The sequence below is a fragment of the Capricornis sumatraensis genome, chromosome 6 (genome assembly GCF_032405125.1).
Source record: "Capricornis sumatraensis isolate serow.1 chromosome 6, serow.2, whole genome shotgun sequence".
Taxonomy (NCBI): Eukaryota; Metazoa; Chordata; class Mammalia; order Artiodactyla; family Bovidae; genus Capricornis; species Capricornis sumatraensis.
The window spans coordinates 33,838,637-33,853,831 of record NC_091074.1 but is presented as its reverse complement, the minus strand read 5'-3'; the positions used below and the strand labels follow the sequence as shown (position 1 = coordinate 33,853,831).

Here is a 15,195-nt window from a genome sequence, read left to right as displayed (position 1 = left end):
TGTTCCTCTTCACTTTCTGCCATAAGGGTGGTGTCATCTGCATATCTGAGATTATTGATATTTCTCCTGGCAGTCTTGATTCCAGCTTGTGATTCATCCAGCCTGGCATTTCACATGATATACTCTGCATATAAGTTAAATAGGCAGGGTGAAAAAATGCAGCTTGATGTACTCCTTTCCCAATTTTGAACCAGTCCATTGTTCTATGTCTGGTTCTAACTGTTTCTTCCTGACCCACATACAGATTTCTCAGGAGTCAGGTAAGGTGCTCTTTGCTACTCCCATCTCTTTAAGAATTTTCCACAGTCCACAGGCCAACCCTGCTACTATCTTTAATAGAATATTTCCACCTAGAATTCTAATCTCAAACTGCTAAGGGCACAAGTGATTTGGCAGACCATCTACCTCCCTAACCTGTGTCTCAGGAATCCTGTCTGAATCATAACAGGCAGCAGACATTCTATCTCATTTTGATGTACTGTCACCCAGAAAACAGGGCAATCAGAGAATGGGAGGCAGAGCTTAGGAGTCTTCATTGAGTTGAGCTGTCCATGGTAAACAGGCATATGGTGTTTCTTAGACAATGGGATGCCAGAGACAAGTATTGGGGGTGTTGGAGGGAGGGCTGGAGATGCACTGCACAAGTGGGTCTAGTTTTGGGGCCCTTGTACTGTTTGACATCCCCATGGAAGAAGTAGTTATTTAAAAAAAAAAAAAAACAGAAAAAACAGCGTGCTTGTAATGAGAAAGTACATATATATCTTGCTACAAGTGCATTTTTTTTTCAAGAGCTATTCATTAATCTTTTTTAAAAAATAGAAAAAAAAAAAAGTACCAAAGAGGTCATTTACATGTTGAAATCTTGATAACCTTGATTCCTTTTTTTAAAACAGATGATTTAGAAGGTGAGGCAAGCTGACATGGCCAAAGCTGTCACTTGCACCACACTGTTCTCTGATGGAAATAAGTACTTTGCAATCTCAGGTGTTTGGTAAACTTCATTATAAGTATTTTTATGGCGTCAAAGCCTCATGCCAAGCAGGCTGACTTCTAAGAGAAGCATGGATCTGTCCCCTGTTTCCTGAGCCCACACAAGTTCCTCTTTTACAGGGAGCCCTGATTTTCACGATGCAATTTATCATATATGCTTTTGGTTAATTTTTGGCCTTCAAAGAATATTTGTGCTCTCTATTGTCTAACATCTCCTTTGATATTTCATTTTCTTTTTCCTAGGCCCCTTTAAGCAGCTTTTTGAAACACAGAGGTTGCAGCAGATCCATCTGCCCTGGATATAAGTGTTTTCCTAAATGCATCTTCCTCTCTGACCCTTCATGACTGCCTCCTCTATTCTTAGGGGCTTCTCAGGATCGAAGTAATCTGAGTTCCCTTCCCAACTTTGGGGAAATCACTGGAACCCTAACTTGCTGATCTGTAAAAGGGAGGTAGTGATGCCTGCTTTGCATTACTTCCAAGTTAAGTGGATCGAGTGAGACAGTGTCGATGAACAGACTTTGTGCTTTGTAGTCAGTCATATAAATGCAAGTCTTATGAGCACCACACTGCCTATCTTCTGAAATTCTGTAGTGTTCATGCTTCAGCCTAGAAGTTTAGCAATGAGCCCATTCCTCTTACCTAGCAATGTTTGCCGTCTATGGGGTCGCACAGAGTTGGACACGACTGAAGTGACTTAGCAGCAGCAGCAATGTTTGCTGGGTCTCCTGGGTGTTTGTCAGTTCTCCCCATCTTTGTTGAAAGCATGTTGAAGGTGGCGAGCACATCCCTACCTCTGTATTTGACGCTGGGCTTAGCCAGCTATGCTTAAATGCTCAATCAATGTGGGCATGTCACAAATGTCCTTGCCCTCTGTTTCCATAATCTAGGGCAACTTTGACTCACTCCAGGAAGAATTCTCACTCTACTTATTAAACTCTCTTCTCTCAATCATTATCCATGCATTTACCAAATGTTTACTGAGCACTCAGCAAGAACTGTTCATATTAGCTAATGTTTATAGAGCGTATCATCTGCGCCAGGCACTTTACTTAAACCCTTTACATAGATGTGTTCACTTAAACCTCCTAACAGCCCTTTGAAGGGAGTATTGTTATTATTCCTATTTTACATGACTAAACTGTTGAGTAACTTGCCCTAGCGTGTGCAGTTAGAGAGTTGCAGAGCACAGATCATTCATGCTGAATCCAGTTCCAGATAGAAAGATCTTCTTCATTAGGCTACGATGCCGGGGCATCCTTGATGTGCCAGGCACGACAGTAGGTGCTGGAGATAGTAAGATGAGTAAGTCTGGGCCATTAGGGTCTAGTAAGAGAGACAAATAAGTAGATAAATAACTACACTGTGATGGAAATGAGACTGAGGGAAGAAAAGAATGCCACCAGAGGAGAGACACAGTAGTGTGCTGCAGAGGAAAAGCGCTAGCTTCACCTTGTGGGAGGGGCACTGGAAAAGTATTTAGAGATAAAGATGATGTTTGTGATCTAACCTGAGAGGAAGAAGAGGAAGAAGAGTCGACAAGAGCTGTACTCCTCTGCTTGGTACTCAGCAAAGCTGATTATGGGGGTGACCACAGAGTATACCAGACTTCTTTGGGAAGCACACTATGGGCCAGTTAAGGACTTGACCCTTGGCCTGTGGGTAATAGGGTGTTACCTGTTACCTGAAAAATGGATGTTTTTCGTAACTTTTATTGATAGAATTCCAGGGTTTGTTTTAGGTTGCAAAAATAAAACACGGAACTCCTTTATACCTGTCCCCTCGGTTCTCTAGTTGTTAACATTTTGGGACCATTTGAGAATAATTTTAGGTATGTATCCCATATGCATCCTAACATTGAGGTGTTTATTACCTAAAAGCTAGGATATTTTCATGAATAACCACCGTGTAACTAACCACCAATCAAGAAGCAACTGAATTCAGTAACACCATCTCATGCACAAACTCCACTCACACTTTGCCTGTTGTCCCAGCAATGCCCTTTTAAACCCAGGATTGAATCTGGGGTCTTGTATTTGGCTGTCATTTCTTCTACTTCCATCTGGACAGTCTCTTCTCGTCTTTCATATCTTGGACATTTTTGAAGAGTACAGGCCAGTTACTTTGTAAAATGTCACTCTGTTTGGGTTTGCTTAATGCTCCCTTATGAATTTTAACTTTTGCTAGAAACAGCACAGAAGGATGCTGTATTCTTCTTGGTGCATTGTATCGGGAGACGATGACAGATGTCTCATTCCGTTCATTACTGAAGATGTCACCTCGTGATTTGGTTAAGGTGATGCTGGCCAGGTTTTCCACTGTAAAATGTGTAAGTAGGTTGATCATATTAATAGTAAATAACAAGTATTTTATTGGGAGATAATCTAAAACTAAGTGAATACCCTGTTCCTCACCAAATTTTCACCCAGTGTTGCTATTCATTGATGAGTCTTGCCTGAATCAGTTGTTATTGTTGCAGTTATTATTGCCAAATGGTGATTTTCTAAACTCTTATCAATCCTTCTAAATTACTAGTAGGCTTTCTACTATTGAGTAGAGGTTTCTCTTTATTTGTTTACTTTGAATATCTAATTTGCTCAAAGGATTAAAATTCATTACTATCAAGTTGTCCCAGACATGACCAGTGGGAACCCCTTCAAACTTACCTCCGTGTCCTTTTGATTTTTACCCCATCCTTCTTTGAGGACTTCCCAGTTTTCTATACAAGATATTTCAAGTTCACTTTTTATTCTCCCAGCCCCTGCTCCAGAGCCATTTTTACAGGAACTGGCTCCTTAGTGGAGAATGATATTCACAAACTAAGATCTGGGCACTTTATACTTGATACAACTAGGATGACATTGCTTCTAGACCTTTTAGCAGAGAGAGCTAAGACATATTGTAAACATATACATATTACATTTGTATATACTCATGTGTATCTTTTGACATATCTTTGTCTATCTAGCTATCTGTCAATTAAATATCATGAGCTCACACTGTTTTCAATACCAAATTTATAAGCTTTATTCTGGTCTTCCCCCTTTTCATGTGTGTAACCCCTCTCTCTGATAAGAAGAAGTCTGGCTCTCATTCTCCATAATGTATTTATATATTTGTTCAATCCTCCCTGAATGTTTGGTTCTCAGTTATCCTTGCCCAGTGGTGAGCCCAGTCACATGCTTGTGGACCACTCTCTACCAAACCTCAGGCTAAAGTTCAGTCCTACAAAGTGGAAGAGGGAGGAAAGGTAGAAAAGCTGGTTAGAAAGTACAGCTGCAGCCTGTACCTCCACTTGGCCCCCACTGGGTGCACTGGACCAAAACTGAGCCCTGGACACACAGGCCTCCCTCCCCTGAAAGCCCAGCTTAGACCCCAATGAAAGCTTATAATCAGAGGAAGTCAAGCGAGGAAATTCACATTTCAGATATCATTTTGGAAGCTTCAGGCTATGGATAGATTGGAAACTGGAAGATGGGGAGATAAATTCAGAGCCACTAATAATAGTCCAAGAACCTTAAAGTGGGACAAGGTCATAGTGTCCCTGGTGAAGTGAGGATTCTCTTTGTCCTACCTTAGGGTTTCTAGAGCTGGCCATGCTCCTGGGTGTCTGAGTTATTATTGCTGGCTTGCTGTGTACCTCCTGACCTCAGCGGCATTCTAAAGAAAACAAATATCTTTAAGGGACCTTTCAAAAAAATCACAGGATAGAAATGTTGAGCAAAAATGTTAGAGGATTATACACAAGTGTAAAGAATGCATCTAACAAATAAGCAAAGTTCATAATGGTGTTGTGCCTCCCAATAAAAACTGCATTTTTAGTTTTGAACAGGAAACAGAGAAACAAACCCTGCTTTGCTGCAAAAGCCAAGGTAAGAGGAGGTTCTCCCGATAATAGCTTGTGGCGGGGAGTCTGCCATTAGAAATTACACGCATTTTACCAGCAACAAACAGTGAGTTGCCATGCTGGAGGCCTCTCTGAAAGGCAGGGGAGCAAAACCATTCACATAATGTGCCCTTGTCTAAAGGAAGGCCAAAATTCCTCCCCCGTGTAGCAAATACAAACACGAGTGGCTAAGAAGCACCGACCTCCATGGGTTCTTGATTGCCCAAATTGTCTCTGACGGCCACCTTCACAAAAAGCAACCGTGCACTTGGGGAGCCACACTCTGTCTTTGCCCTTCAGCTGCCAGGTCACACTGCTGCTTCTCTGGAAAACAACCACGAGTGTGTCCATGGCCCTTGGCGACACTGGTGTGGTTGATTCTGTGACTTAGAAATAGGTCTTTCATTTTGTTATTTGTCATCTTCTGAAGTTGAAAGCACCAGGGACCCAGGAATTTGCATCTCAAATCTAGTTTGTCCTGCTGTCTTCATTATTCTGGCCCTCAGAAGCATTTCCCCAGGCTGCCTGGATTTGATTCCTGATTCCCTTGTTGTTGATTGTTTTGTTGGGTCGTGGGTTTTTTTTTTTCTTTTTTCAGTAATTTTTATATTTGTTTCATTGGGTCTTCTTTGTATGCAGGCTTTCTCTAGCTGCAGCAAGTGGGGGCTACTCTTTATTGCAGTGGTCTCTCTGGTTGCAGAGAATGGGCTCTAAGCGCACAGGCTTCAGTAGCTGCAGCACATGGGCTCATTAGTTGCAGCTCATGAGCCCCAGAGTGCTGGCTCTGTAGTTGTGGCGCATGGATTTTATTGTTCCATGGCATGTGGAATCTTCCTGGACCAGGAGTTGAACCCATGTCCCCTGCACTGGCCAGTGGATTCTTATCCACTGTTACCACCAGGGAAGTCCTCCCTTGTTTACTAGCTGTGTGAGGTTGGATAAGTTGCTTGGCTGGTCAGAGCCTCTGATGTATCGCTCTGTAAAATGAGAGAACTGATAGTACCATCTCCATCTGGTGGATATAAGTAATACATAAATTTAGGTATGTATTCCACATCTGGAGGGACCTTAGCCCTGAGTCTTGCTAGGATAATGCAGAGCTGGGGTTTCTAGTATCCACAGTGCTGGCCTGTGTCATAGGGAGCAGCCCCATTCTCAGCACCCACGTGTCCCAGTCATGGGAGACTTGGATGCAATACAAGTGGCACTGACGTCAGCGTGAGGCCTGGGAGCGGACACTCTCAGCCACAACTGATTAATCATTGAACTTCTCCAGGCCTCAACTCTTTGTTGTTAAAATGCAAATAATAATAGTACCTCTTTCACAGGGCTGTGGAGAGGATTAAAGGAGGCAACTCACTTAAGGCAACCAGCACAGTATCTGGCTCACTGTAAACACTGGTAATGTTAGTATCTCTCTTGGCAGTAATAGGTGATGTCAGCTGGATATGTTGCTATCACATCATGGCGTGTGGCTCATGGCAAAGGGTCACTGCTCTGCCCGAGGCCAAGAACTAACCAGACACAGGCAGAGTGACAAGACCACATTCCAAGAAGTTGGACTTTGGGCGGGACTCCAGCACCATCAGAAAAACAAAGTGGGAATTGGGAAACCAAGCCTAAAATTTTAAATCCAATTATAAACATAGGGCGACCCAAGTACACATGATTCCGGACAGAGGGCAAGAAGCCTACTTCCAGGCTTGCAGAGTGGGAGGTAACCTTCTTTCTCCCACCTACCCTTGGTCAGGAGTCAATCACAGGAGCTTGGCAAGGTCCAGCCTGAAGCTACAGGGCACCGTTGTCATCTGTCAACTCCCGATGCCTTCCCTGCAAGCAGGTTTTGGCAGAAAGAAAGGAATGGAGAGAAGAAAGGTTCAGAGGAAAGAAAATAGTGTAGAAAGAGAATTCAAGGGGACCAGTCTCCCTAACATTTTGGCCATGAGCCCAACCATGAAGCCGACACCTGAAGCCCAGAAACTGAAACAAACCATGGTGCTCATGTTTACCGTTCTCTTACACAGAACCACGGAGCCTTTAGCCCAGAAACAAACCATCGTGCTCATGTTTACCGTTCTCTTACACAGAACCACGGAGCCTTTAGCCCAGAAACAAACCATCGTGCTCATGTTTACCGTTCTCTTACACAGAACCATGGAGCCTTTAGCCTAAATGCTGGGGCAGGTGTGTTTGGGAATTCAGAATTTGGGACATTTTAGAAATATGTTATGATTACTAATACATTAAGTATATAACATCTGCAGTAAGTTCTGGCATGGGATGGGGCTGGGGAGGGGTGCCATAATCCAATGGGCTAATATGGCTGCAGTAAACTGTAAATATTTACATCAAGTGAGATGTGGCCTGTCAAAGCATAGTGTCTGTCCAGGCCCAGCTTTGTCACCAAAGAATTTGCACCACGCTGAAGAAAACCTAGAGCTTTGGGGACTCTGAAATTGGGGTGGGTGGTTTTTAGAGGACACAGCTGGGGTTCCATGAAATGTGAGTTCCCTCATTTGTCCTGAACATCTGCTGTTTCAGGCACCATGCTGAGACTACAGTGGTGTATTGGTTTCCCAGGGTTGCCGTACCAAAGTACCACAAGAGGGGTGACTTAAAACAGCAGAAAAGCACTCTCTCACAGTTCTGGAGGCAAAAACCAAGTCCAAAATTAAGATGTCAGCAGAGCCATGGTCCCCAAAACATGTGAGGGAGAATCCTTCCTTGCCTCTTCTAGCTTCTGGAATCTACTGCAGTCCTCAACATTCCTTGGCTGTGGACACTTCACTGCCATCTCTCGTCTCTGTCATGACATGGCATTCTCCCTGAGTGTCTCCCTCCCTTCTTATAAGGATACCTGTCAAATCAGATTAAGGATCCACCCTATTCTAGTATGACCTTGTCTTAAATGATTATATCTACAATGACCTCACTTTCAAATAAGGTCATATTATGAGGTACTGGGAATTCGAACTCCAACATATCTTTTAGAGGGGTACGATTCAACCCATAAGAAGTAGTAAGCCAAAACAGCCACAGCCCCATGCTCTTACCAAGGTAATAGTCGAGTAGGATAGTCAGATTACAGGTATGTCCTAAAGAAGACATACAAATGGCCAACAAATATATGAAAAATGCTCAGTGTCGCTAATCATCAGGGAAATGCAGATGAAAACCACGATGAGATATCATCTCAGACCTGTCAGGATGGCTCTCATCAAAAAACCAAAGGCCACAAGTCTTGACAAGGATGTAGAGAAACTGGAACTATTGCATGCTGCTGGGGGGAGTAAAAAATGGTGCAGCCACTGTGGAAAACAGTATGGTGGTTCCTCCAAAAATTAAAAATAGAACTATCATTCAGTTCAGTCCAGTTGCTCAGGCATGTCCAACTCGTTGCAATCCCATGAACTGCAGCACGCCAGGCCTCCCTGTCCATCACCAACTGCTGGAGTCTACCCAAACCCATGTCCATTGAGTTGGTGATGCCATCCAACCATCTCATCCTCCGTCATCACCTTCTCTTCCTGCCTTCAATCTTTTCCAACATCAGGGTCTTTCAAATGAGTCAGCTGTTCGCATCAGGTGGCCAAAATATTGGAGTTTCAGCTTCAACATCAGTCCTTCCAATAAACACCTAGGACTGATCTCCTATAGGATGGACTGGTTGGATCTCCTTGCAGTCCAAGGGACTCTCAAGAGTCTTCTCCAACACCACAGTTCAAAGCATCAATTCCTCTGCACTCAGCTTTCTTTATAGTCCAACTCTCACATCCATACATGACTGGAAAAACCATAGCCTTGACTAGATGGACCTTTGTTGGCAAAGTAATGTCTCTGCTTTTTAATGTGCTGTCTAGGTTGGTTCTAAATTTCCTTCCAAGGAGTAAGTGTCTTTTAATTTCATGGCTGCAGTCACCATCTACAGTGATTTTGGAGCTCCCCCCCAAAAAACACAAAGTCAGCCACTGTTTCCCCATCTATTTGCCATGAAGTGATGGGACCAGATGCCATGACTTAGTTTGCTGAATGTTGAGCTTTAAGCCAACTTTTCCAGTCTCCTCTTTCAGTCTCATCAAGAGGCTCTTTAGTTCCTGTTTACTTTCTGCCATAAGGGTAGTGTCATCTGCATATCTGAGGTTATTGATATTTCTCCCGGCAATCTTGATTCCAGCTTGTGCTTCCTCCAGCCCAGCATTTCTCATGATGTACTCTGCATATAAGTTAAATAAGCAGGGTGACAATATACAGCCTTGACATGCTCCTTTTCCTATTTGGAACAAGTCTGTTGTTCCATGTCCAGTTCTAATTGTTGCTTCCTGACCTGTAAACAGGTTTCTCAAGAGGCATGTCAGGTAGTCTGGTATTCCCATCTCTTTCAGAATTTTCCACAGTTTATTGTGATTCACACAGTCAAAGGCTTTGGCATAGTCAATAAAGCAGAAATAGACATTTTTCTGGAAATCTCTTGCTTTTTCCATGATCCAGCAGATGTTGGCAATTTGATCTCTGGTTCCTCTGCCTTTTCTAAAACCAGCTTGTACATCTGAAAGTTCATGGTTCACATATTGGTGAAACGTGGCTTGGAGAATTTTGAGCATTACTTTACTAGCATGTGAGATGAGTGCAATTGTGCAGTAGTTTGAGCATTCTTTGGCATTGCCCTCTTTGGGATTGGAATGAAAACTGACTTTTTCCAGTCCTGTGGCAACTGTTGAGTTTTCCAAATTGCTGACATATCGAGTGCAGCACTTTCACAGCGTCATCTTTCAGGATTTTAAACAGCTCAACTGGAATTCCATCACCTCCACTAGCTTCATTCGTAGTGATGCTTCCTAAGGCCCACTTGACTTCACATTCCAGGATGGCTGACTCTAGGTGAGTGATCAAACCATTGTGATTATCTGGGTTGTGAAGATCTTTTTTGTACAGTTCTTCTGTGTATTCTTGCTACCTCTTCTGAAATCTTCTACTTCTGTTAGGTCCATACCATTTCTGTCCTTTATTGAGCCCATCTTTGCATGAAATGTTCCCTTGGTATCTCTATTTTTTTTAAATAGATCTCTAGTCTTTCCCATTCTATTGTTTTCCTCTATTTCTTTGCATTGATTGCTGAGGGAGGCTTTCTTATCTCTCCTTGCTATTCTTTGGAACTCTGCATTCAAATGGGTATATCTTTCCTTTTCTCCTTTGCTTTTCGCATCTCTTCTTTTCACAGCTGTTTGTAAGGCCTCTTCAGGCAGCCATTTTTCTTTTTTGCATTTTTTTTCCTTGGGGATGGTCTTGATCCCTGTCTCCTGTACAATGTCATGAACCTCCATCCATAGTTTATCAGGCAGTCTATCATATGATCCTGCAATCCCACTTCTGGGCATTTATCCAGAAGAATTGAAATCAGGGCCTTGAAGAAATACTGCTGCTGCTGCTGCTAAGTTGCTTCAGTTGTGTCCGACTCCGTGCGACCCCATAGATGGCGGCCCACCAGGCTCCCCCGTCCCTGGGATTCTCCAGGCAGGAACACTGGAGTGGGTTGCCATTTCCTTCTCCAATGCATGAAAGTGAAAAGTGAAAGTGAAGTCGCTCAGTCGTGTCTGACTCTTCGCGACCCCATGGACTGCAGCCCACCAGGCTCCTCCGTCCATGGGATTTTCCAGGCTGGAGTACTGGAGTGGGTGCCATTGCCTTCTCCAGAAGGAATACTACTAGTATTCTCATATTCACTGTAGCACTAAGTATTCTCAGTAACTGGTTCCAAGATGTGAAAACAGCCTAAACAACCATGAAAGATATGATGTATACTTTTAAATCGAATATTATTCAGCCTTAGAAAAGAAAGAAATTCTGCAATATGTGACAACATGGATGAACCTTAAAGGCTTTATGCTAAGTTAAATAAACCAGTCACAGAAGGACAAATACTCCATGATGCCACTTATACAAGGTACCTGAAATAGTCATAGAATCATAGAATTAATAATTCATAGAATCAAACAGTGGAATGGTGGTTGCCAGGAGCTCAGAAGAAGAGGAAATAGGATTTTCAGTCAACAAGTGTAATGTTTCAGTTAACCAAGATGAGTGTGAGATTTTCTGTACAACACTGTACCTAGAGACAACAATACTGTGCATAGCACACTGAAAGTTTTGCTAAGAGAATGCTCTTTCCACAGTAAAACAAAAAAATCAAGTGTGTTGAGAATTTCCAAATAGAGAACTATGCATGGAACCATATCCTAGAGGAGAATTTTACCCAGTCAAGGGCTTCCACCCTGAGGAGGTAACAGTTTCAATGAAGATGAAAGGATGAGCTAAAGTCAGCCAGACAAAGTAGAGGGGAGAAGCGTGAATGCCCTCACCCTCCGATGTCCAGAGCCCCAGTCCTCCTCAGCACTGGAATTATGGGAAGCCAGAACCCAGAATCCCAGCGAAGGCCTTGTCCATGTCTCCCAGGCTGCCAGCTACAGCTTGCTGCAGGCTGGCTCCCACGGGCCTACAGTCCCTCCCTCAGAAACAGCCAAATGCACGGAATCCAGCGAGGCAACTGTTGGCAGCCAGTGAGACCCAGCGCTCACAGCTGAAGCCCCCGTGCAGGGGAGGAGTAGTGGGGTCATCGCTCTGCTTTCCCTCTTTGGGCCTCAATTGATGAAAAATACTTGGACCCGTAATCAACAAACCGCTGAATGCACAGATAGCTTCTGCTGCCCTCCTTCCTTGAAGATGTACGGGTAAGCAGATACGTCTGTTTTGTGAGTTTTTCCAGCAGCGTTGAAGTGGCCTCATGGCTGCCAGATGCCTCTGCTTCAAGCTCCCAGTGACTGATTTTCTGCCAGAGGTGAGGGCAGGAGTGGGGCAGCCAGCAGTGTGGAGACTGTATTAGAACAAAATTTAACCTTGGAACAGTGCTCACTGTGTAGGCAGCTCCTTTATGAGACATGCATAGAGTGGCCATCAGCATTGGGGGTGGTGGTTGTATTTTACACCCACAGCATTTTAGTATTTCTCTTGAAAGTGGTTGGCTGGAGGATGAAGAACATCCTTTTTAAAGCATAACAAATACAAAGAAAAGTGCACACATTCCGCACGTATGGCCTGGTGATTTTCACAAAGCGGGTGCACATCCAGCACCCAGATGAAGGTAACATCCCAGAAACCCTCCCCCTCCCCCCACCATACCCTGTTTCTAGTTACTACCCACCAAGGGCAGCCACCTCCCTCACTTCTAACATTGTAGACTAGTTTTGGGTTTTGAGTTTTAGGAAAATGAAATCACAGTATGAATTTTTGTAGTTGTGGCTTTGTTCACTCAGTTTTATGTTTGTGAAATTCAGTCATGTTCCTTGTTGTTCTAGTTTATTCTCGTTCTATGAAGTTTTATGTGAATATATCTTAATCATTTGTCCACTTACCTGTTGATGAGCCTTTGGATAGTTTTCTCTCTGGGCTATGAGGAATAGTGCTTCTGTAAACATCACTTTTTTAAAAAGCAGTGTCATTCACTTCTTTTTGGTTGTGTTGGGTCTCGTTGCTGCTCCCGGTCTGGCAGTGAGTGCGTGCTACTCTGTAGTTACCGTGTGTGGGCTTCCCACTGAGGTGGCGTCTCTTGGCGTGGAGAACAGGCTCTAGGGCACACTGGCTTCAGGAGTCGTAGCTCGCAGGCTCTCGAGCACAGGCTCATTAGTTGTGCACACAGGCTCAGTGGCCCTGCGGCATGTGGGATCTTCCTGGACCAGGGATCAAACCCTGTATCCCTTGCATTTCAAGGTGGATTCTTAACCATTGGGCCACCAGGGAAGCCCTGAACATTCTTGTGTATGTCTTTTGATGAACATACACACATTTTGGGGGGAGAATATATATTTGTATTGCACACATGCTAAGTTGCTTCAGTCATCTCTTTGCGACCCTGTGGACTGTGCCAGGCTCCTCTGTCCTTGGGATTCTCCAGGCAATAATACTGGAGTGGGTTGCCATGCTCTCCTCCAGGTGATCTTCCCAATCCAGGGACCAAACCCGTGTCTCTTATGTCTCCTGCATTGGCAGGCGGGTTCTTTACCATTTGTGCCACATGGGATGCCCAATTATATATATTTCAAGTGTACAACATGTGCTTTGAGATACAGAATTAGTTGTCTATTGTTCCACAATGAATTTTCCCCAAACCTAGGAGCTCACAACAAAAATAAACATTTATTACCTCTCGCAATTAAATGAGTGAGAAATTTGGGAGCAGCTTGGAAAGGCGGTTCAGGCTCAGGATCTCTTAGGAATTTGGACTCATCTGAAGGCTGGACCTAGTCCAGCAGGACTGCTTTCAAGGCAGCTCACCCCTATCACTGGCAGGTTGATCCTGACTGTTGGTGAGCAGCCCGATTTCCTTTGCATGTGGACTTTTATCCACATTTGCTCAGGGTCCTCATGGCATGCAGGCTGGCTTCCCCCAGAGTGAGCAGTCAAAGAGAGACAGCCATGTAGAAGCAATATCCTTTTTCTAATTTAGCCTTGAAAGTCACATAGCACCCCTTCTGCCTCACTGTATTCCTTACAAGTGAGCCAGTAAGTCCAGCCCATACTCAAGACTCCATCTTTAGAATGGGGAAGAAGCAAAGACTGTGTGGACATATTTTTTAAACCAGTAGCCCTTTAATATTTTAAAGCTTGGAATTTACCCAAGCTGGGGATCTAAAAATAAGTTTACAGACATTCATACAAGAATATATTCAACTCAGCCTCTCCTCTTTTATTCATTTAAAATTCTGTGGATATTTATAGGGCAGTTTTCAAGGTATTTCCTGAAAATAAGATGGCATCATAGAAGGTACAAAGGCTTCAGAGCCAGACACACCCAAGTTTGAATCCTGGGTTCACTACTTATTAATTATGGGTATTTGGGCAAGCAACCTCTTAGATTCTCAGATTCCTGCAACTTTAAAATAGGGAAGATCAATACAGCCTACCTCATAGTGTTCTGGAAGTAATTAAATGAGATAATGTGTATAAAGTGCCTACTATGGTGGTAGATCCCTTCCATTTGCTCATTTATTTTAAAAGGTAGTAATCATATACATTAACTGTTTAGAAGGAGCTATGATGAACCCTGTGAGAGACACAGAACTGACTCAGACACAGACCTTGCCTTCTACAGGTATATATTCTCATAGGGCCCTTGACAGGCAGAATAACTGTAATACTACTGAGAAAATATTTAGTATCTGGAACAAATATGGATACAATTTATTTACAACTAAATAGGGATTATATTTAGATATATGGAAATGGAAAAAATTTTGAGGGGCAAGGAAAAGACCAGAAGTATTACAGATTAGGAGTAATCACTTGAGTAAAGATAGAGCTAGAAAACCAGGGGGCATGAACTGAGAACAAGAAAGGACTTCATTACTGATATGGCTTGAATCCAGGGTAGGAAAGGAAGTTGTGGAAATAGGAATTGGAAAGGTAATTACCCTAACAGAGTACCTGGAAAGGATTGAGAGAGCTCCATTCAGCTTTACAGTCTGGTGAGAAACATTAAAGCCAGTGGCTTTTTTTTTTTAATTGGAGTAAAGTTGCTTTACAATGTTGTGTTAGTTTCTGCTATACAGCAAAGTGAACCAGCTATATGTATACATATATCTCCTCTATTTTGGATGTCCTTCCCCGTTTAGATTACCACAGAGCATTAGGTAGAGTTCCCTATGGTATATAGTAGGTCCTCATTAGTTACCTGTTTTATACATACTAGTATATGTCCATCCCAATCTCCAAGTTCATCCCACTCTCCCCTTCCCCGTTTAGTGTCTCTACATTTGTTCTCTATATCCATGTCTCTCTTTCTGCCTTGCAAATAGATTCATCTGTACCATTTTTCTGGATTCCATGTGTATGCATTTAATGTAAAATATTTGGTTTTCTCTTTCTGGCTTACTTCACTCTGTATGACAGACTCTAGGCCCGTAAAGTCAAGACTTTTGAACCAGTTTTCAGGGCTGGCTACAAAAGTTAGGCAGTGCTAGCTACTGAAGGGTCAACTTGCCATGCTTTTCTTGGCTGGCTCCTGTAGAATCTTTGTGTCTCACTTTGTAAACAGAACTTTCTAAAACTGATCATTAAAGAACACTTCTCACTCCAAACCCAAGAAACTCAGTTGTTGTTGGTTTTTTGTTTTTTTTTTTGTTTTTGTTTTTTTTTTGGTATTCCCATTTTGGAGGCTGCATCAACAGGGAAATTGTTTTTATAGGCCCTTAGCTCACTATAAACGTACTTGTCAAGACTTGGCCATTTGGAATGGCCACTTTATGCACTTAATTCATCTCTGTGTTTGA

The 15,195-nt window shown here is 43.1% G+C and overlaps 1 protein-coding gene across 1 annotated transcript in view; it reads left to right on the top strand.

Annotated features, from left to right (window-relative positions):
• Positions 1-15,195, top strand: part of ADAMTSL1 (ADAMTS like 1) — a 444,282-nt gene that overhangs the window by 244,912 nt on the left and 184,175 nt on the right. The gene's annotated exons all lie outside the window — the stretch shown is intronic.